The following is a 24,567-nucleotide window of genomic DNA, read 5'->3' as shown; positions in this document are numbered from 1 at the left end:
AGAGACTTATCTGTGTTGCTGTTAGCCCCAGTGGAGCTGTGCTGGTGTCGGTTCAGCACAGGGGCATTTTAAGGAAAGATACAAACTCAGACAAAGACAAAACCCGAGGTGTCAAGAAGCTGTTCTCTACAAAAGGTGTGTTTTCAGCCTGGAAATTTGCCTGGAAATTTGCACAGGAACCCGAGCAGCAGACTCTCATTTGGCCTTGCTGGCTAAGACTGATGGGAGTTGTAGTTCAAATCATCGGGGGGGGGGAAATCCGGAGGGTTCCTCATTCCTAGGAGACAGCCAGTGGTCCAGTGTCACTGCTCCCAACTGCAGGGCAGAGAAAGAGCAAGTATGCAGGGAAATAAGAGAAGACAGGGAGATCACATTCCTCTGAGTCAAGGGACAACAGCTGTTCATGCGAAAGGGAGAAATCTGGAGATGGAAAACTGGATTCAGTGTCTTCCCAAGGCAGTAGCAACTGAGCACAAATGAGCATACCCAGGGACACGAAGCTTTCACAGGGACCATAATTCATGCTACATCAAAGCAGCGATTACCGCAGCTTCCTGGCTGTCTATTTCTGTTTATTTATGGCACATTACACATATTTAATGCTATTCTCACGCAGCATTTCAGCTGCCACCATTCACCATTTGGGTGGCACCCAAAAGGGGGGGGGGAGCCAGCAGGAATAACAAAACAAAAACAGAACCCGGCAAATGACTGAGCTGCACAGTGCGCTGCTGAATGAGGCTAACCCTATCCGTTTTGGGCAGCAGCCTTTTGTGGTCCACACCACTTCCTCTCCCCCTGACCGCTTTTGTTTTTCCACCGTGATCTCCAGTTGAACTTTTTAATTTATGCAGCTCGATTGAATCGGTTATATCATTTTGTTTGCTCTTAGCCAGAAACTGCTCAGGGATTTTCAAGAGTACTGACTCCAGTATGTTAAAGCTGTTGTCTCTTGAAACATGTTTCAACCCAGGGCAGATTTCATGCTACGGTGTGCTATGTCCTGTCGTTGGGCATTTCCATATTCATGGTAAACACCTTTTGTGTTTTTGAATGGGGACATGTAGAATGGCATTAAAGGTACCAGGGAGCTTTATAGAGACACATCCACACCATACATGTAAAGCACTCTTATACTAATTAAACAATCACAGAGAATCCTGGGAACTATAGTTTGTTTTGACCAAACTGTGGGAGGCAGTGGAAGACAGGAGTGCCAGGCGCGCTCTGGTCTAGTGGTCCATGGGGTCACGAAGAGTCGGACACGACTAAACGACTAAACAACAACTTGCTTTTTCCTGCAAGACCAATTGCAGTCGTTTACAGTCGTCAACAGGTTTACCACACCTATCAGCCTATCACCCATTCCCACCACCTTCTGAATAATACCCCTCACTACAGTATATATAAGGGTCTGGTGACTTCTGTTTCAGTATATCTGAAGAAGTGTGCAGGCCAATGACAAACTTAGTTGGTCTCTAAGGTGCTACTGGAATGAATTTTTTTATTTTGTTTCAAAAACAACATAGTTTGTTAAGGGTGCAGGGAACTACAGGTCTGTGAGGTCAGCATTCTTAATGAATGATAGCTCCCATGAATGTTTAGGGAAAGCCAAGAATGTTAAAGTGGTGCAAGAGCAATGCTATTTTTCTAGAAAAATAGGTGCCAGAACTCACCATAAACTTCTTCCTTGTTCTCTTATACAGTAATGGCAATGGCAGCCATCTGAGAAGTCCCAGAACTGAGTTCCAGTGAGTTCCAGCTGGGGGGAGGAACCCCTGAGTGCTTTAAATGTATGATGTGGATGGTTTCAAAGTTACTGAGACAATATAATCCAAGTGATCTCAAAGACCAGTAATAGCTAGTGCCCACTGGGACTGGTAGGACAGAAGGCAAGAGGTGAACAGTAGGTAGAGACAGAGACTGAATCAACTAGTTTTAATCCCATCCTCCTCCTCTTCCATCCTACAAGGGCAACTCTGAGATGAAGGGGAAGGAGAAGGTACAGGGGTGCAGGAGGTAGGCAGGTGGGGACCGGCTGAAGGCAGATGGAGGTTGATGGGGCAGTGTCCCATCGGACGTGGCTGTAGGGCAGCATGACTGGTTCCGCCACACTTTAACTTTGTGATGGTGGCAGAAAGAAAAAATAAAGTAGACACAGTGCCCTAAGAGGGATGCAAATCATCCCCTCCTCAGTTAACAGGTCAATCATTTGATGAGTGGAGAGCAGGCAAAAATCCCTGCTTCCTCAACCAAGAAAGGAAGGATTTATGTAGCTGTGTGTGTGTGTGTGTGTGTGTGTGAGAGAGAGAGAGAGAGAGAGAGAGAGAGAGAGAGAGAGAGAGAGAGAGAGAGAGAGAGAGAGAGAGAGAGAGATTGTGGTGTGCCCTTCCAGGGTCAGTGTTGGCTCGTGTCAATGTTGTGCTGAGGCCAAAAAAGCCCAGTTTACGCAAATGATAACTCAGTTAGCATTGGGCCTAGTTGTGAGAGCTTAAGGAACCTACACAGTCCTTGAGCACTTGTGTGGCTGTCAGTGACATGAGCCAGCCCAAATCCATCAACTGGGCCCCTTGGAAATGAATCTCTTCCTCCCCCAGCTCTGCGGTGGTCTGCTTCCTTCTCATAAGCTGACAAGATATTTGTTATGAAGCAGTGGTACCTAACTCCCGTTGAATGCGGAAGATTTATTTCCCCTTGCTATCAGTCTCCTCCAAGTCTGACTAGTCATTACCATTATTCTCATTGTGCAATCCAAGTCATTTTGTTTATGCCACAGGAAAAATATATAATCTCTTTAAGTGCACCGACAGTATCAACATAAAACAAATAATACCAAACAAGAAAAGTGACAGAGAACAGGCAGAGGTTACAGAAGCTATTGTACTATCAGAGCCTGCTGTGAGTAGTACATGGAGCTCTGCTAAGAGCCTCCTGCTGTAACATGCTGAGGAGTGACATTTCCCCAGCAACTCATTCTGGCTTCTTGAATATTCTAATCATATTTAGAAGACCATCATTGCAGTGGCTCCATTTTATTCTCACAAATTCAGCTCTACCCAATAATGTTGTTTAGTGCCCCCGGAATCTTGAGAGGGACATTTCCTGACAGCATGCGTGGACCTGCAATCACATCTCAGATCATTCAACAAGCCCAACACAGCGATGCAAACTCAATGCCGATGCTCAACACTGTGTGAGTGAGAACATCTCTACTTCTCACACACAGTGTGGGGAAGAGCTGTGGTTCAGCGATAGAGCATTACAAAAGGTCTCTGGTTCATATCCCAACAACTGGAAAATAGACCTGCCTGAAACCATGACAGTTGAATGTAGATCAGTTGACCTGTTGCCTTCAACCTTTGCAGACCCAGGGCCCAGTTTTAGCCAAAGCACACATGTGGGGAATCCACTTTTTCATTTTTAAACATGTGTTTGTATGGTCGTAGTGCTAGTGATGTGACCCAGCTTGTCAATAGTGGATCATGACTCACCTGGTGAAGTCCATTGGTGTAGATGATACTGAGCTAGATGGACCAGCTGACAACTGTATGTAGAGACATTCTTGGTGGCTGCTCCATAGCTATAGAGCAGGCATCCCCAAACTCGGCCTTCCAGATGTTTGGGGACTACAACTTCCACCATCCCTAGCTAACAGGACCAGTGGTCAGGGATGATAGGAATTGTAGTCCCAAAACAGCTGGAGGGCTGAGTTTGGGGGTGCCTGCTATAGAGTGTCTTTGGGGGTTATCACAAGAAGTATCAGATTCTTTACCAGTATACTCCAGCGAACAGTAAACAAAGGTTAGTATGACTTGTATATTATAGTGGATTTTTGAACTTTTGAAGATCAGGGTTCTAAAGCATACTGTGAAGCCTACATGAGCAGAAAAGGCTCCCCACAACAGATGTTATTCCGCCAATTTGTGGAGGGTTATGGGAAGACAGCATCTTAAAAAGCAGAGACATCACCTTGCCGACAAAGGTCCGTATAGTTAAAGCTATGGTTTTCCCAGTAGTGATGTATGGAAGTGAGAGCTGGACCATAAAGAAGGCTGATCGCCGAAGAATTGATGCTTTTGAATTGTGGTGCTGGAGGAGACTCTTGAGAGTCCCATGGACTGCAAGAAGATCAAACCTATCCATTCTTAAGGAAATCAGCCCTGAGTGCTCCCTGGAAGGACAGATCGTGAAGCTGAGGCTCCAATACTTTGGCCACCTCATGAGAAGAGAAGAATCCTTGGAAAAGACCCTGATGTTGGGAAAGATTGAGGGCACTAGGAGAAGGGGACGTCAGAGGACAAGATGGTTGGACAGTGTTCTCGAAGCTACGAACATGAGTTTGACCAAACTGCGGGAGGCAGTGCAAGACAGGAGTGCCTGGCGTGCTATGGTCCATGGGGTCACGAAGAGTCGGACACGACTAAACGACTAAACAACAACAACAACATGGGAAGTCAAATGTCAACCCCACTCTTTTTGATCCCATGAGGGATTTCAAACATTGGAATCTGTAAAGTGTTTCTGTAAAGCCAGACGACCTTCAGCTCCTTCTCCTTCATAGCCCTCCAACTCTTGACAGATTGTAAAAAGAAAAAGGAAAAAGCACGACAATATTGATCTCCTGTGATGTTCTTTGTTTCACCACATATGAGTGACTCCTCTGAGAGTACAAACTGTTGTGTGTCCTTGATGGACAATATCCATTTATAGAGCTAAAAGATGCTTCTCAAGCACATTTCAAAGGATGTACGGGATGATGTCTTGAGGAAAGAACCACCTTGCTTTACAATGCGGTATTGAAATGGACAAGAAATTGCCCGGTCTTGAAATATTTTATCCTTTCCCTCCACTCAGACTGTGGATCAGGACACACAGGTGGAGGAGAGAAAATGACCATTCCATTCAAATGATGATCATCAATAAAATATCCAAAGCCCTTCATATGGATACTCTCACTAAGAAATAGGTTTTTTAAAAAAGATCTATACTAACCAGTAATTCTTGTGCATGCATACTTGTGGTGCCATCGCGTGCCATACTGAATTGCCCCCTGGGAATGGTAGTTCCCAGTAACAGCTGTGGGAATCCAACCACACTCCCACTTTCAAAACAAGCCTACTCTGGAACAATAAGACATTTTGGATCTAGAAAGAGGATGGCAACCGCAGAAAACATTTGCAAGAAACAATCAAGTGAATTGATTGAAATAGAGAAGATGCTCACCCAATAAAGGCTGCTTGGTTGGCTGGTGTGATCATGTAATTCATACCAATCAACAAGATGAGAGTAAAAATTTGACTCAGAAGAACTGCTGCACAAAGCTAATGGCACACACACAGAAACGTTCTTTTACATTCTGAGCCAGGGAAGAATTTTTTTGAGGAAAATGTAGCATAGCCGTGCATCAGAAGCTGGAATTTAGTAATTATATACAGGTGAAACTCGGAAAATTAGAATATCGTTGAAAAGTGCATTTATTTCAGTAATGCAACTTTTTATTTTTTATTTTAATTTTTACAAATGCTTTCGTTTGGAAATTCCACAGTAATAAAACAAATAGTTACAAAAATACAAAAATAAACATCGCTATTACATTTCATTAATTACATTCCATTTATAATTGACCCGCCTAACGACAAATAATTACAGTTATAACAAATAAAGGCTTGACATATCTTGCTTTGCATGTCATGCATCTATCTCATATATTGGTTTCACCTTTAAGTTGCATTACTGAAATAAATGCACTTTTCAATGATATTTTAATTTTCCGAGTTTCACCTGTATATACACACAGAGAGACAGAGAGACAGACACACACACAGACACACACACAGACACACACACAGACAGACACACACCCCTCCACAAAAACAGAAAAGGAGGCATATAAACAACAGTGATCCAACCATTTGGAAGAGTGATATATAAATTTACTAAATAAATTAATACCATTAGAGCACAGATTTGCAAAGTGGCAAACCTACTTTTCCATCAAATGCTACTCAAAGGGAGATGAATTCATGTTCCGAGCCAGCACAGTTAGGGACTTTAGCAACTCCAGTGATCACTAACCTCAGCAATCCTTACAGCAACCCTGTTAACTGGGTCATTGTTCCCATATTGCAAGGGTGGGGAATCTTTTATGGCTGGCAGGCCAGATCTTTGTCTCCCCATCCTTGTTGGGCCACATTTGACATCCACCTGTCATTCACCTGACATCACTTGCATATTGCATATGGGGAGCTTGGCCTGAGAGGTGGTGTCTTGTGTTGGCTACCTACTGCGTTGTTCACAACAGGGGTCCGTGCGATCTGAACCAGAGACCTTCTGCGTCAGGGTTGGGTTTCCTTAGCTTTTGTGCTGCACTAGTTCTCCAAGACTTCATTTGTTTAGGTTCTCGTACAAAAGGAAATCCATTTTGTTTTTGAATTAGAAGCTGATGGTTAACAGTGATAAAACAGGCCTGCCAACTGCAGTTTGTTCTCTGACCCAAAGCAAGAGATGCAGTTGCTGCTTCCCAACCATGTTGGTAGCAGTGTGATTTAGGGTTGCTCCTCTCTCAAAGGAAAAAGAAAATAAACCACTGCTCATTTGCATGTGTTTATTCATTAGCAGGTATGCAAATCCAAAATGTCCCCTTGGTCTGCCATTGACATTGGCCTTACCAAAAGAATAAAAACAAACCCAGCCTAAAAAAATGAAGAAAATGAGGGCAATTCAAATGGTTTGAAACAGTCACAGATGCTGGAGCTTTTCTTACAGGTTTACCACCACTAAAGTCATTTGTGTTTTGCTTTCGAAGTGGGTCTCTAACTCAGAAGACAAAGATAGATCTAGCTTGGATGCCTTTTTAAAAAAAATTCTTCCAGGACAACAATGCACATCCACACAACAAGGAACTCATAAGTCACTAACTCTCAGCAGCTAGAAACATCAAAGCTTACTACTGGAAAGACCTATCAGGAGTGAATATGGACCACTGGCACCAAAATGTATAGGAAGCTGCCCTATTAGAAAAGTTAACCGGCAAACTTAAACTAGCACAGGGGCAAGCAAAGGAGGACATATTCACCCTGGTGTGCCATCCCTTTATCACATATACAGCACAACAAGACAATGACCTATTCCCCCACCCCCACCCCACAGCCTATGGATCAATATGGCTACTCTGACCCAACAACACCACACACACACAGACACACCACTGCAATCAAACACTGCAACCAACCCCACTGCAATCAACTAAACACAACCAACCAAGTTCTAGACCCTCTGATCTCTCACACCCCCAACAAAAACAAACAAACAAATAAATTAAGGACCTACTCACATGACAGTGACACAAAAACCATGCTCAAACACCGTGCAATAGAAAGAACATCACGGTAAGCCCTGATCATTTCCCTCTCTCTTTCCCACCAACCGCATAATGTCTACAACAAGTGTCGCATACCAAATGTAAATAAATTGTGAAAAAGACTATGAATTGAAAGTGGAGGCATTATATGTACTTTTTTGTTCACAAAAAATCTTTGATATATATTTTTAAAAAGATTAGAAAATTCATTATGGATCTGTCTATGTATAATTATTGCCCATGAACTTCCATCTACAGAGCAGTATACCTCTGAAGACCAGAAACGGGAGGGAACCAACTTGGGAGGGTTATCACATACCCTCCAACATTTCTCTGAGGAAGATAGGGATGGCCTAAGCAAACATTCTGGGATCAAATCAGAAACTGGGATGGTTTCTGAAAATCTGGGACTGTCCCTGGAAAATAGAGACACTTGCAGGGTCTGTTATCACTTTTGCACCCATAAGATGGACCTTAGTCTTTTCCAACAAGGCAACAAGCTGTAAAGCAGGTATGGGAAGCCATGGAGGGGGACGGGTTCTCCACCTCAGTTGTAGAGAAAAGAATCAATGACCAGTAAAAAGCACACGAAAATAGCATCTTAAACAAACAAACAAACATACATACATACACAAACAAATCTATCCTTGTGTGTGTCTGACTTTATGATTGTGGAACCACAGTGGCAGCAACACTCCCCCCCCCTCTGCAAGGCCCAGTTCTCCCCACAAGACACAATTAAGTCAACAGGAGTTAATCACATCCTGCAGGAATGGAATCTGCCATGTAGTTTTGCTTTTGTACATGAGAGAATAACCCAATCACCTTCACAGTTCATTTGTGGTTGCTCTTGTTTATTGTAGTCCTGGAGGCAAATTGTCCTCTCAATTACACCAGTACAAATGCAGAGCAAATCCACTGACTACTCCTTTCCTCACAGAAGGCTTGTGCACTTCCAATGTTTGTCACGGGCTAAAGAGGCTGATTCTGTCTCTTTTAAAAGAGCTCCAGGATAGCACTCATCACAGGTTGTTTAGAACTCTAAAATCGATAACTGACATGATCATGCCACTTCTATAGCCTCCCACTATACCTATTTATTAGGTGCATCACTTATTTTTCACTACGTTCTTAGATTGTAATGTGCACCAGATTTGCAATTTGGCTTGCAGAATACAGGTTTTCATGTTTTAAAACTGATCTTTGCTAATACTAGAAGTCACAGTATTCTGGAGGCAGACCCTCTCTCAGATGGCTTTCAAATGCCAATTTTCTGGCTCATAGTAAGGGATTGAACTGCTCAGGACTTATTGCCATCTACTGCTTTATAGTTTTGCACCTGTGTGTTATGGCTTTTTTTAAGTTAGTGTTTTAATTATGGTTTTAATGTTACTGTATTCTGCTCCTGGTAGTAGTAGTAGTAGTAGTAGTAATATATTAGAAGAAATGCACATTAAAATGCTGATAAATCTTCATGAGACTATTTAAATAATAATAATCCAGAAGCTGATTGTGGAAATGTGGTAAACTGAACCTATTAAAAACCTCTGAGATTATTATTATTATTCAAAAAAGATAGAAACTGAAATTGACAGATTCATCCATCTCTAGTCAGAAGGGACCTCGTAGGTCATCTAGTCTAACCCCCTGATCAGTGCAGAATCTAAAGTAATAATAATAATAATTTATTGTTTATACCCTGCCCATCTGATATAAGCGGCAGCTACAGGATCCCATCTAGCCCTTCCTTAAAGATCTCCAGTAAAGAAAAAAACTCCCTCCACCCTTCCTAAGGCAGTCTATTGTGCTGTCTAACACCCCTTCCCATTATTAGGAAGTTTCCCCCTAATATTTAGTCAAACTCTGTGTCCTGCCCAACCGCAACTTAAGCCTTCTCCATTTTCTGCATGGTAGTTCTTCACAGTTCCTCTTTCCCTGATATATGGGATGTGAAATAAGTTCATGGCACAGCCATCTGCAACATATGGGATCTGGCAGTCGATTTTACACTGTACTACTAGGAGTTGCCAAGATGCCATTCCCCCCGCTCTCAGCTGTAAAACTGGAGAGTACAGTGATGCTCTTGCAAAGATCACGGCCATCCTACTGCTACATTCCCTGCGTAGTTGAGTCTGTTTATTCTCTACACCCCCAAATGGGCCCTGTGGCAATAATCTGACTTCTGCACCTCATCAGCGCAAGCTCAATTAACATCCATGCAATTACTTTGTGAGGCAGTGAAATGGTTGTGCAGTCTTTGGGCTAGACCTGAAAAATAACCATGCTATTTTGAGGGTGCTGGAAATAGTCCTCAAGGAGAGCTTAGATGTGGTCTCCCAAACCTATTTCACCTGAATACAATACTAAGTACATACAGGTCCACATTAAGCCCCCTCTGCTTTCCAGAATATTCAAATGTAGCATCCTTTGAGGAAGGACCATGTGGCTTTCATACCCCTCACAGCTCCTGTGGGCACTAATTATATTTAATGCAGTGGGAAGTCAGTCTTTTTAGTGTGCTGGCGCTTCACAAGCATTTTCCCCAATCAAGGAATTTTGTAATTGATTTCCTAATGCTAAAACTCAGAACAGATGGCTAGAGTCTCCTCTCATGATCCATCCATAGCATACAGATAATGTGTTGATCTTGAAGCAGGATCATACCTACTATCCCAACTCACTACCCCCACATACAGCACTTTTTCAACTTATGCTGAATGCAGTGGAGGACTTTGGGTTCTCAAATATCAGTGGTGCCCTGTGTGATGCCAAATTTGGCACCGCCTACCTATTGCCTTCCATTCTACCTCATAGCTGTGGCACGCCCTGCGGCGCCCCCAAGGCTCTGTGCCCAGTGCGACTGAACTAGTCATGCTCCCCTAAATCTGCCACTGTTTGTCAGGCTGCTGCCAGCAACTCCTGGCCGGTTGCCCAGGAACGTACAAAGACAAGAAAATGTTTCTTACCGTCCACTTTTTATTCATTGAGTGGCTATAGAACACAGCCTTTTGCATAATGGCGTTGTCCCGAGTGAATCTCCACCATCACCCCCGGTCTCTCCCACTTCCTCATTCATCAATTTCATTGTCTCTCCTAGGGCTAAATGCCCTCTGTCTTTGAGCTCTTTGCTCTCCTACTTTCATGGCTTGCCGGGTTCTGGGAGAGGAGGGGTCTGGAATGCTTTCTAAATACACTGTGTCTGTTGGCTGTCGCCCCTTTGGTGCTTCCTCCTCCTCCTTTCCCATTATTTCCCAACTTTCCCCCTCTGAGCTGTGACCTCCCTCAAACCCCTGTCTTTCTCTTCCTCCTCCCTGGAAGGGTCAAGCTGGGGAGGTGATCTCTACCATTCCTCCTCTGCCCAGTCCCTGACACTGTTGAATGCATAGATTTTGGGGCTAGAGCCAGCTAACATAAGTCCACTCCTCTTCCACATGTGAATCTAATGCTAGGATAGAGCATGAGATGAAGGTTTAGACCAGGCATCCCCAAACTGCGGCCCTCCAGATGTTTTGGCCTACAACTCCCATGATCCCTAGCTAGCAGGACCAGTGGTCGGGGAAGATGGGAATTGTAGTCCAAAACATCTGGAGGGCTGAAGTTTGCGGATGCCTGGTTTAGACCTTGCTATTTCTATTTACTCAGCAAGAACATGTAAGCTCCATCCTATATATCTAAAAGGCTCCATAAATACAAATATTTGTGTTTTAATTTAAAGCAGTGACACCCCTTCCTTTATAATCCAATTTAAGAACATGAGAGCCTGCTGGAATAGGCCAATGACCCATTTAGTTCAGCATCCTGTTCTCACAGTGACCAACCAGTTGCCTGAGGGGGAACCTGAAAGCAGAAACCAAGCACAATAGCCCTTTCCCCTCCTGCAGTTTCCAGAAGCAGTGCTTTTTTCTGGAAGGACGCTGGGGTACACATACCCCTAAACATTTTTTTAATCTAACGGGAGAAGAAACTAAAAAAAATTAAATCAATTCCATTGAATAGCACGGTGAACTGTCAGTTCCATTGCTACCTCATTTCCTGTCACGGTGTTTCCTGAGTCTCAGACGGAAGCGAGCGTTTAATGTGCGAAGCAGGAGTTGGAATCTAGCCTGGTGATTGGTCAGTTTTGTTGCATTTACTGTATTTATTTTTCCTGATCTGAACTATAAAATTGTGATTTTCTTGAGACAAAAGGAGAGTACCCCTAAACATTTTTTTTTGGGGGGGGGAAGCGCTGTCCAGAAGCATTACTGTGTCTGACCATTAGCCCTCTTCACTTGTTCTCCAGACACAGACTGCATGCATGGAGAAGGAGGTGTGGGGTTGCATTGCTGGCCCCACCCCTGGCATTATGAGTTCTGTTATGTGTTAGTGGGAAGGCATAATATTTTGTAAAGTACATGTATGCAGGAGGGACGCGGGTGGCGCTGTGGTCTAAACCACTGAGCCTCTTGGGCTTCCTGATCAGAAGGTTGGCAGTTCGAATCCCCGCGACGGGGTGAGCTCCCGTTGCTCGGTCCCTGCTCATGCCAACCTAGCAGTTCGAAAGCATGTCAAAGTGCAAGTAGATAAATAGGTATCACTCCGGTAGGAAGGTAAAGGGCATTTCCGTGCACTGCTCTAGTTCGCCAGAAGTGGCTTTGTCATGCTGGCCACATGACCTGGAAGCTGTACGCCGGCTCCCTCGGCCAGTAAAGCGAGATGTGCGCCGCAACCCCAGAGTTGTTCGCGACTGGACCTAACCGCCAGGGGTCCCTTTACCTTTTTACATGTATGCATGTACATCATAGTATACATATTGGCTGCTGTTCGGAGATGCAGGAAGAAAAAGAACATCCCATTTTTAGATTTTTCTAGTAACCAGATTGTCTTAACACCACACATATATCAAATTTTAGCTTTCTCTGTGTTGTGGTAGTAACTTAAAGCTATTGACACTCCTCTCACTCAGTGAGTGAATCAGTGAGGCTTAGCTGCCTTTATACAAAGGAAGGTATAACATTTCCATGCATCCAAGAGGGATTTGGAACTTCAGGCCACATAGTACCTCACTTTTGAAACCGCAGTGACTTCCCAAAGCAATCTGTGATATGGTTTATAATATTATAGGTCTCTCCTTTTAAAGAAAAGGATCCCACTGGGCATATACAAGCCCTTTGGATTTGCTCACTGGCCTCAATCCAGCACAGAATTACACAAAGCTAAGCCCATTGATTGGATTCCAGTGGCCATATATCTGAATAGTGGTCATAGCTTATTTGCAGTGAGAAACAGTCAAAGCAGGCCTGCGCTGAAATGCAGCACAAAAGGGGCCTCTTCCTTTTAGTTCAAGCATTTAAATGCTGAAGGGAAGCAGAACAAATAATAATAATAATTAAGCAAAGCCCCAAGTGCAAATAAATGCAGACCTGACAAGCATGTAAGAAAAATGTTACTGCGATCCTTAGAGGTAGGGCTAAATCAGAAATGAAATCTTTTATTTAAAAAAATTAATAAAGTTTTTATTAAATATTAAAGAACAAGGCTGGAGTCCATTTCCTCCCAGACGAACACTGTGCAAAATTAAATATGTTAGTCTTCTCCCTTCAAGCTGCTAGGCGGAAAATATGTAATTTTTAGAAAAGTTAATTTTTTGCCATTTGACACAGCATTTCAAAACAGTTCTATGTAACAACCCAGCTTTTATTTTATTTCTCTCTCTCGGGAGAAGAAGAAGAAGAAGAAGCAACTAGACAGGAACTGCGCCTTCTCTTTCTTTACGCGGATGATTTGAATGAAAGCTCGATTTATTAAATGTAAGGAACTGGTTATTTAATTATGGGGAATGATGTGCAGTTGGTATGGAAAGCACAAATGCCATCCTATCCTTCTGAACCCCTGGGGTGTAGGAAGGGGGGTGGGTTGCCCCAGGTTCCATCATGGAGGGGGGTGACAAATTATCAAGGAACAATTACTGCCCTACTAGGGCGGTTCATAAATTATTATTTATTTATTTTTAAGGCTGCTCCAAAGATCTTATCTTACAACACTAGGGATTATGTAGCTATATATGAAATTTCATGTATATCAGTTAATATCTTGACCCTCCTCCATGAACTGTTTACTTGGCCGTTTTCCTATGTCGTGAAGGCTGAAATTTCAATTCAGTGGAGCACTTACTGTTCCCAACCCTAACCCTGCGGAAAGCCATCTAATTAGACTTAAATTTGCTTTTGACATGTTTTTAGGAGGTAATTTAATTATTGTTTGATTTTATACCATTGTTATGTATCTGATGTTAGCCACCCTGAGCCTGGCATTGGCCGGGGAGGGTGGGATATAAATAAAAGTTTTTTATTATTATTACTGATTATTATTCCTTTGTAAGAAAATATGAAATAACGTAAGACCATTTTTGCAGGCAAAACAACAACAACAATGGGGGGGGACAAGAAATTTTCTGCATCGGGTACTACCTGACCTTCCTACGCCTCTGCTGAACCCTACTCTGAAACAGGAAGCAGCATCCCTGCATTGTAGTCCCTGCATATATCTAGCACTGGGCAAATCACATGTTATTTATTATACCCTGAAAAGAACTCTGTGTTTAAAGGCAAGATCTTAAATAAATAAGCGACCTATGCTAACATGCAAGGACACTCAGCAGCACTGGAACCATGTAGGTGCTAGGCAAGGAGTAGCTGGAAGAATATGGTCCATAGTGGGTCCTGAGTGTCACTGGAGAAACTCCTGCAGAGGCTTTGTGTCTCCCGCCCCCCAACATATACCCTGCCATTTCTGTGCATCAGGAAAGAATAAGAGAAAGGGCTCCTTATCCTGACGGGATCATGAAGATTCTGATGATTTTGTAGCTCTGTAATTTGAATGATTTATTGTATATGTATTGACAAGTATTGTAAGTTATATAAATCCACTTAAGACTTATTGATCTTTTCCATTTGGTTTTGATCTGTTTTTATAATCAGAATGGTCAATATTTTGATTTTTTTCTAGTTTTTAACAAATGGCTAGTAATTGCTTTAAAAAACAACAGCAGCAGAGGAATAGTGCCCCCAAAGGCAGATAAAATTAATTTGCCAGGAACCATTTTAGCATAAGGGCAATAGTAACTATACTGCTATCCGGCATTAGATTAAGAAACTAATGCATGTATTCAGAAATAAGTCCCATTGCATTCAGTGAGGCTTAGTCGCTGGTAAGGTTGCTTTGGATATGATTCATGGGGAGGCTATACAAATAAAGACAGAGGAGGGATGCATGGGACCTTGGTATAACATTGCCATGTTGTAATCTGGGAAATTATGGTCTGTCTGACTATTCATCAAATCAGTGAGGCCAAACAAAATATATATCATCTGCCATGCAGATTCATGCAGGTTTACCCAGAAGTATGTCCCACAAATCAATGGGAGTACAAAGGAAGTGTACCTAAAGCTGAAGCCCAAGGGCCTTACCCACAAGAATAATTTACATCTTTTTAATTACTTTAATTAAAGATAGAGATTGAAGATGGGCCATTAATGCCTAATGGATTGCACATTGCTGTGCACAGCCATTTCAGTGTTCATAGTTGGTTTTACGAAAAATAATAACACTACGCATTGCCTTTCTACAGAACAACTTGCCTTGATAGTTCTGTTGTTCCTGCTGTTAATATATACTGGCTATTGTCATTTGCTGAACCACAAGCCCCTTTTCACTCACAAAGACTTATTTTAGATACCAAGGACTAGAATGACTGATGCTTCATCAGACACATAATCTTGCCTTTGGGGAAAAAATAGACAAACTCAGTCCATGAAAACTCTACCTTTCAATTGCTCCTCCTAGGAGCGGCCCCCTCCTGATGAAGGAATAAATAATGTTTTGCACCCTAAATATATTTTGCACCCTAAAGTAGGGCTGGGTGATATATCACCAGCTAAACATCACAATATTCAGATATATCACGACGCCTGAATAAGGATGGAGCTGGTTTTCAACTTTGTGATATACAGTGGAACCTCGGTTTATGAACACCTCGGTTTACGAATTTTCGGTTTACAAACGCCGCGGACCCATCTGGAATGGAGTAATTCACTTTTCATTACTTTCAATGGGAAAGTTCACTTCAGTTTATGAACGTTTCAATTTATGAACAGACTTCCGGAACCAATTACACCCATGCTTCGGGTTAAGTACACTTCAGGTTGAGTACTCCGCGGACCCGTCTGGAACGGATTAATCCACTTTCCATTACTTTCAATGGGAAAGTTCTCTTCAGTTTATGAACAGACTTCCGGAACCAATTGTGTTCATAAACCAAGGTACCACTGTATCTCCAGCTAACATCGTGATATACTGATATATCACAATGTCTGAAGCAAGGATGGCGCTAGGTAGAGGCATTGGCTGGCTTCACGGTTTTTCCTACATTGTGATTTTTGCATAGCACACACACACACACATTATGATTACCAATATATTGCCAGGCCAAAAATTATGAAACTAATATCATGATATGGACTTGAAACCAGTTTTGGATGATAGATCACCCAGCCCTAACACACATCATGATCCGTGATATATTGCCAGGTCAAAAACTATGAAACTGATATCAGAGAGCCAGTGTGGCGTAGTGGTTAAGAGCGGTAGACTCGTAATCTGGGGAACCGGGTTCGCGTCTCCGCTCCTCCACATGCAGCTGCTGGGTGACCTTGGGCTAGTCACACTTCTCTGAAGTCTCTCAGCCCCACTCACCTCACAGAGTGTCTGTTGTGGGGGAGGAGGGGAAAGAAGATTGTTAGCCACTTTGAGACTCCTTCGGGTAGTGATAAAGTGGGATATCAAATCCAAACTCTTCTTCCTCTTCATCATCATCATCATCACAATATGGACTTTGAACCAGTTTTGGATGACATATTGCCCTGCCCTAGCCTAAAGTGAAGCACACACATCTCCCTTGCTGCACCTTTCAGGCTTTGATGCTATACCTACTTTCTTCTCTATAGAGTACAGAGCTTTCCAGAAGATTTCCCTCATGAACGCACACACCCCTCTCTCTTTTTGCAAGACACTTTTGGAAGGGAAAGCTTTATTATACTTTTAAAGCAGTATTAGAATTCAGCATGTGGAGTGCTAATATTGTAATTGCTGGTTTGCCTTTATCAGTCTCTGTTCTTTTTGTAGGCCTGCCATTTGAAGTTATTGTTCACTCACCATAGCTAATTCCCTTTGATAAGTTTCACAGTGAATGCTGCTTCCTGATTTTTGTTGTTCCAGTCCTGTGGACAATGAATTCCCATGTAAAAGAACAACCAGAGAACATTCATGTGGAAGTAAAATTCACAACAAGAAGAAAAATCAATATCTCTCATGGGCGCTTATGGGAGAAGGACCGCCGACAGCAACAGAAATATACAGGGGCAGTCCCACCATCTGAGGAAGTAGGCTTATGCTGTAATAAATGTCTTTGTCCCTAAAGTGCCACAAAACTCTGTGCCACAAGGCATGGCTTCCCCTCTGGAAATTGTCCCACTGTAGTCACACAGTTGGAACCTGTACAGTACTTAAACAAACAAACAAATAAGGATATGAATGTCAACAGCTAAGACAGAACCACAGGAATATTCAGCGCTAGGAAATGTAGGGGAAACAGGGTATGGTTTGCTGTGCACACTTAAATATGCTAATTTTTACTAAAGAGAGCTGGCTCTCTCACACAGCCATCTTTCTCCTGGCTCTTCTTGTGGGGGTTGTGTTTTTTTTCTTTTCGTTTTTTTCTTTTTGGTCTTATCACAATTTCCTCTCCTTCATAAGGCATATGGGATGAAAGACATAAATAAAAAATGATAGTGTGTAAATCCCATATCCAACACATCCTTTCTATGATCCCTCCTATGATCTGGCTACTCTGACCTTTTGAAGCAGTTTTCTCTAAAATACTCAGATGTGGGGAAAGAGTCACTAGTCTCCTTGAAAGTAAAGAGCAAAGTAATTTCAAAACAGATTGAATCTATAAGAACTCATTCTTTGCTTTTATGTTTCTCTAGTGCCTAACCCCCCCCACCACCATTCAGAATACCATAAACCAGTGGTTCTAAAACTTTTGGGGGTCATGGTCCCCTTTGAGCATCCGTTGAAAGCCATGGACACCTTCCGCAGAAAAAAGCACACACACAAAAAAAAAATTGGTGTGCAATTTATTTTATTGCATGGGGAAATAATTGGGGGGCAACATATTTGGGGAATTTTCTTGGGTGGGGTTCCACATAGTGCTGGTGAATTTCATCTACTAGAGATTATTAGATGTAACCTGCATGATGCTGACACACTCCTGTTTTGTTCCCTATTCCACTGCCTGAAAACAGAGTAGAGAATTTCCAGTGCAATCGTGGATTCAATCCAATATATTTTAGTAGTGTTGAAGGAAGTCAAGATTTTGACCCCTACTCCTTACATTTCTCTCCCTTGTTCCCTGCATCCTGTTGTTGCTGCTGAGCAACATTTGTGTAACAAGATGCTGCTGGTTCTGTGTACACACCGCACACATTTTCTGTCCTCTGGTTGTTAGGTTCTAATTTGTGTTCATTTACATATAAATGTAAAAAATAAAATAAAATGGAAGAGACCCTCAAGGGGTTCAGAGGGTGGCAACAGGAGAACAGGGTCTTCTCTACAGTGGCTCCCCATTCATGGACTGCTCTCCCCAGGGAAGTTCACTTGGCCAGGCAAACACGTTCCTTTTTAACCAGGCCTTTGGTTGATCCGATTTACATCCTATGCCCTTTTAAAATGTGTTTTTTTGTGGGGGGGGGGAGGGAGTTATTGGGTTGTTGTTTTTATTTTTATTAGGTATTTTGTGGTTTTTTATATCTTAATTTTATTTCGTGAACCGCCCTGAAACCCCCGGGTATAGGGCGTTATATTAATATTAACAATAACAATAACAATATTTTGAGACTTTTCTCCGAAACTGCCCAAGGGTCTCTCCCCCCCCCCTCAAAGAAACCAATGAGAAAATTCAGGGGAAATCTATCACGATTCCACCACCTGCAAATAAGGTGAAGAATTTCAAGAAGCCATTTTTACCCAGTTCACTTTGGTGATCGTTTTCCAGTAAGAGAAGTCTTGCCAACCTAGTGCCCTCCAGGTGTTTTAGACGACAACTTCATCATGCTGGCTGGAGCTGATGGGAGTGGTCATACAAAACGGCTGAAGGGCCCTAGGTTGGCAAAGGTTTCTGTACTGTATCTAGAAGATGGCTGGCACAAACATACATTTCTGGAGGACTCAGCCGAATGACAGCTTTACCCCCCAAAATGACAACTGAAAATAAAAGAAAGCAGTGTGGCAAACAGGAGGATATACATAATCCTCAGCTCCTCAATTATCTTCATTGGCCACAGGGCTTGTACAATTTCCCACCCATTTCTTTTGAAGGGATCTGTTAATGAAAACAAAAATACCCTGACAGAGTCAGTAGCATCAGCAGCAACACAGCCGAGCATGAAGCCGGCGGGGGGGGGGTGGAGGTGGGGAGGGAAGAGCTTTATTCTCTAAAACCTCCCTACAGAAATCTGCCCTACCTCAGCATTTATCAGTTCCTCTGCCTTATTGTCTCGTTAGAATGGAAATGGCGAGGATTTTGCTCTCACTCACTTGATGACAGGGATGACAATGTCAACTGACGCCAGTTTTCATAAGCCTAAAAAAGCTGCCCTCGGGTAAGCAACAGTGAGACCAATCAGATTTAGAATTTAATATTTCCTGCTTCGAAAAGGATAACACACACACACACACACACACACACAGAGAGAGAGAGTTAAAATTAGACTACCGCCACAGACAGCAGGGGAATACATCCAGGATAGACAGCACACAAAAATAATAATAATACACACACTGTATTGCAAAATAAGGGACAAATAGCTTGATCCTGAGTAACATCTCCCAATGCTGAGATGAAGGTTTCTGTTTCTGTTACATTGATAGACTCTCTCTCTCTCTCTCTCTCTCTCTCTCTCTCTCTCTCTCTCTCTCTCTCTCTCTTTACACACACACACACACACACACACACACACACACACACACACACTGCCTGCTGTGCTTTGCAACCATAAAGGTAAAGTAATGGGACCCCTGACCGTTAGGTTCAGTCGCGGATGACTTTGGGGTTGCACGCTCATCTCGCTTTACTGGCCGAGGGAGCTGGCGTACAGCTTCCGGGTCATGTGGCCAGCATGACTAAGCCGCTTCTGGCGAACCAGAGCAGCACACGATAATGCCATTTACCTTCCCGCCGACGCAGTACCTATTTATCTACTTGCACTTTGACATGCTTTCGAACTGCTAGGTGGGCAGGAGCTGGGACCGAACAACGGGAGCTCACCCCGTCGTGGGGATTCAAACCGCTGACCTTCTGATCAGCAAGCCCTAGGTTCAGTGGTTTAGACTACAGCCTATTCCCAAATCATACGGTGAGAGGAGGTCTCTCCTTGGTCTTCTCTTTCTACTTGTTTTGCGCCCACCTCAGCCAATTCCCCCTCATCACTCTAGTCTTCAGATTTCTGACAGTATTTCCAGTGTGCTTCTAAGGAATCACAAATCTCTCTTTTTTATTCCTTTCATCCGCTAGCACGTTTGCTTGGATATTCAGCTGAAAGAATCATTTCACTCTTTTCAGCATCCTGCTTGCAAAGTGTGACTCGGAAAGATTTACACTAGCCTCAAATTGGTGTGAGCTTTGAATCACCCCCTGCCAGCAGGCAAAATTGAAAGGGAAGGTTCTAGCTATTGACTTTAGTACAGTTCCGAATTTTCTTTGCTGTAGCCGGAGGTAGAACATTACTCATTTACTTCTGGATTTATTTATTTTATTTAGACGAAATCAATCATCCACTGTTTTAAAGATCTTAAAAGGCCAGCATCCTCAAACTGAGCTCAACCCCCAACACAGCATATGTTCCCTCGTCATCATTAAGCTTTATTGTGGGCTGCTTCTTATGGGCATTTTTGGTCTTTGGTATGCATACCTATATTGAAAATGCATATGGCAGATAATTAAACTGATGGTTTGAAAATCTGCCACTGATCTACATTATTAATTGGAAGATTCCAGCATTTTGGATTTTTTGCAAAGCCCTATATATTATAATGCTTTTTTCTGGGGTGGGGGGGGGGAGGTGGGAAAACACCATGAAGTTTGTTTGTTTGTTGCAGGCCCAGTCACAGTGCTGCCCTCGGCCTGGGCAGTGGATAAATGTAAGATGTGATTAATAAACTCAAGCAGACAATGATCTGGATTAGAAATGGTCACAACTTTATTGATTGCAGATATAGGTGAATTTTGGGTGTATATCCATTTCAGCCCCCACAGACAAAAAAGAAAGAAAGATTATTTAATTTTTTTAAAGGGAAGCGAAGGCATTTCCCCCACGTTCTTGCTCAAAAAAACTACAGTGGTACCTTGGTTTTTGAACATAATCCGTTCCGGAAGACCATTCGAGTTCTGAAACATTCAGAAACCAAAATCTCAATAGCCGACAGATAGGCCTCAGGATATTGCACTCAGCGGACGCAGCATGGCATGTTCGACTTCCGAGGCGGGTTCGAAAACCGAAACATTTACTTCCGTGTTTTTGGGATTCGAAAACCGAAATGTTCATCAATGGATATGTTAAAAAACCGAGGTACCACTGTGTACACATATATATTTATCACCATACTTTCATATAGATACACACTATGCAAATGTACAAGTATCTTTCTGTGTATGTTAAAAACACCTTTCAACAATTATAGTGTATTGCGAATCATAGAATCACCTCCTGATTTTGGAAGGCATTACTTTGCATTGGCTATCAGCATATATGATCGCTATTCTCACTGGGAATGATTGGCTGTAAACTATTCTTTGCATTCATGGGTCGCTACAGGATGGGAGTAAACACAGGGATGAGACACAACCACCTGGGGGGGGCACACATATTCCAGGGGAAAACAGTCACATCCTCCCCCTTTCCTGGGAAACATTGACCCTGAGCATAGCTGTCAAGTTTTCCCTTTTCTTGCGAGGAAGCCTATTCAGCATAAGGGAATTTCCCTTAAAAAAAGGGAGAACTTGACAGCTATGACCCTGAGTCAGGCACATCAACGCATCATGGATCGTCACGGGTGGGGGCAGCCACAGGGATAACCCACAGCAACGTGTGGGAGGGTCAACTAGTGATTAATAAACAAATACTACATCATGGAAAGAGTCTCCCACAGACCCCAGACTTTGGCCTGTCTTCTGTAGTACATTCTTTGGAGGAGGGCACAGCAACCACATGATTTCATAGAATCATAGAGTTGGAAGAGACCACAAGGGCCATCCAGTCCAACCCCCTGCCAAGCAGGAAACACCATCAAAGCATTCTTGACATATGCCTGTCAAGCCTCTGCTTAAAGACCTCCAAAGGAGGAGACTCCACCACACTCCTTGGTAGCAAATTCCACTGCCGAACAGCTCTTACTGTCGGGAAGTTCTTCCTAATGTTTAGGTGGAATCTTCTTTCTTGAAGTTTGCATTTCATCTTTAGCATTTGGAAGCAGCCCAAACATTTTTGGATCCTGTCTGTGTCATTTCAGTTTGATTCATTATTAAAAGTCCAAATCTGATATGTTAATCCAAAGCTCTTTTTTGGTCTATAATGGGAAATCTAAAAATATTCCCGCTTTTCACATAACTGGATGAAATTTGCAGGCAATGCAGCCCTCCAGAGTGGGTGAAGCCTGCCAAATTTCAGGCAGATCCATTCACGGGGTTTTGCGAAGCCAACCTTAATTTTATTTAAGAGCATTATGATACTAGTAGTTTTGTTTCCAGTTCCTTTCCTAATGACCCAAAGCATGGATTCCCTCCCCCTAGGGGGCCGCATATCTGAATTTCCCTTACACTGTCCATCATGACCCTAAGATCTGCTTCCTGGTTTGTTGCCTTATGTAAAGTTATGGTGTTGTATTCAACACAGCACTAAGGTGATGGCTCCATCAGCACAAGTACCGTATTTCTGCTTGCCTGACAGAACCATCTCCTCTAAAACTCTGTTAAAAATTCTGGGAGTGGGTACAAGCATGTGCAGTTTGCCTCAACTGTCCATCTGGGTTGCCAATGTGCACAATATTTTGCACAAAGGCATCTTGATGCAATGGTGAGTAGGGACCAATGAATGGAAAAAACCAAAAACAATGACAAAATGTTTATGCACAATGATCTCTGCATAGTCAGGGGAAATTAAGACATGGAAGCATAGCACATTGGTAAATTTTTAGGTGCTCACTCCATGAATAAGACTGAAAAATCTGGGCTGCAATCAGATGCACAGTTTTCTGGGGAAAAGCCCCATTGAACTCAATAGAGCTTACTTATTCATATAGATTTGCACTAATGGAACCCCAAAACCAGGGGAGAATGTTGGATAGGAGAACAGCATTCCTATAAAAAGCATCCTACAGGATTTTGACGTTAAACCACACAAACAGCCCACTCAAAGTGTGGTTAATAGACCAAATTTCTAGCAGTTAGCAAACAGCATTTTATCACATCTAGGGATAGTGTGGCCTCACTTGTTCCCTACTAGAGCAGGCAGAGGGGGTCCTTTTCCAGGAAGTGGGGTGCCTCTTCTCCCCGACAGCCTCCAGTGCTTGAACATACATACAAATGGACAGGCCACACAGTGATCTGATTCACATCACCGGCATCAGCAAAAATCCTCCGTAGCTCAAGGGCACACTGTTGCCTTGTACAAGGAATGCCAACAGAGCACAAATGTCTTTGTCTCAGTTTTCAGATCAAAACTCATTTGTATTTGTATTCACATTTGAATCTATTTTTTCCCTTCTCTCCCCCCTTAGTTTATAGCACGCTAAGTGGATGTTGCAGAGCTGCCTGGCTTTGTATCCATCCAGGCATTTTTGAAGCTTTCTCTCAAGGCACCATGGGGATGGATGGAGCGCTAGCCAAAGGCATGGACGAGCTCTCTGAATAGGTCTGCCTTTCTGATCCAGCAAGAAAGTTCCAGCAGATCACACTGAAACACCCACACGCACACCCACACATCTTGCTGGCTTGTGAATTTCAAAAGGGATAAATAGGCAGTTGTTTTCAACATGCCACATATGAGCCCACAAAGTAGCTCCTGTGGCTCTGTCCCTGCCATGAATCTAGGGCTCTTCATTCCTGAGCAGACTCCTAATGCATTAGGAAAAAAATGGTGTTCTGTTCTGTGTCTTCTTTAAAAGCACTCATCGTTTTCTGCATTTGGTGTCCTGATGCATGAATCACATGCCTGTGTGTCATTCCTACATACATTCAGAGCGGCTGTCATCGTGCAGAAGTCTTCTCAGCCCTTCTGCTGTTGACACCCAAATTCGGTTTCAAAGGGAAGCCCAAACACATTCATCGCTGTTGCTCATGAGTCACCCTGTGTTCTTTAGCACCAAGTTGTCCTTCCTGTTCAAAGCCAGGGGAGGTAGGAAGGAAGGCAAGCTCCACATGAGATGCTCTTTTTTCAAACACTGTGGGTGGGGCAGATCTCCATCGTCTCAGAGGCTTAGAACACATTCCTCTCAGTGCAGGTTTTCTATTTCATATGAAATAGCAACTCCATCAGGCAATTTTTTAAAATTGGGTTTTATAAACAAGAGTAATGTTGGGAGTAATTGGGAGGGGTGGCTAATACCCCAGAGGACAGGATCACACTTCAAAATGACCTTAACAGATTAGACAACTGGGCCAAAGCAAACAAGATGAATTTCAACAAGGAGAAATGTAAGGTACTACACTTGGGCAAAAAAAAAATTGAAAAGCACAAATACAGGATGGGAGACACCTGGCTTGAGAGCAGTACATGTGAAAAGGATCTAGGAGTCTTGTTGGACCACAAACTTGACATGAGTCAACAATGTGATGCAGCAGCTAAAAAAGCCAATGCAATTCTGGGCTGCATCAATAGGAGTATAGCATCTAGATCAAGGGAAGTAATAGTACCACTGTATTCTGCTCTGGTCAGACCTCACCTGGATTACTGTCTCCAGTTCTGGGCACCACAATTCAAGAAGGATACTGACAAGCTGGAATGTGTCCAGAAGAGGGCAACCAAAATGGTCAAAGGCCTGGAAACGATGCCTTATGAAGAACGGGCTTAGGGAGCTGGGTATGTTTAGCCTGGAGAAGAGAAGGTTAAGGGGTG

This window comes from Zootoca vivipara, chromosome 3 (assembly GCF_965207765.1).
Source record: "Zootoca vivipara chromosome 3, rZooViv2.hap1.1, whole genome shotgun sequence".
In the NCBI taxonomy this organism is placed as follows: domain Eukaryota; kingdom Metazoa; phylum Chordata; class Lepidosauria; order Squamata; family Lacertidae; genus Zootoca; species Zootoca vivipara.
This window is presented reverse-complemented; position numbering follows the sequence as displayed.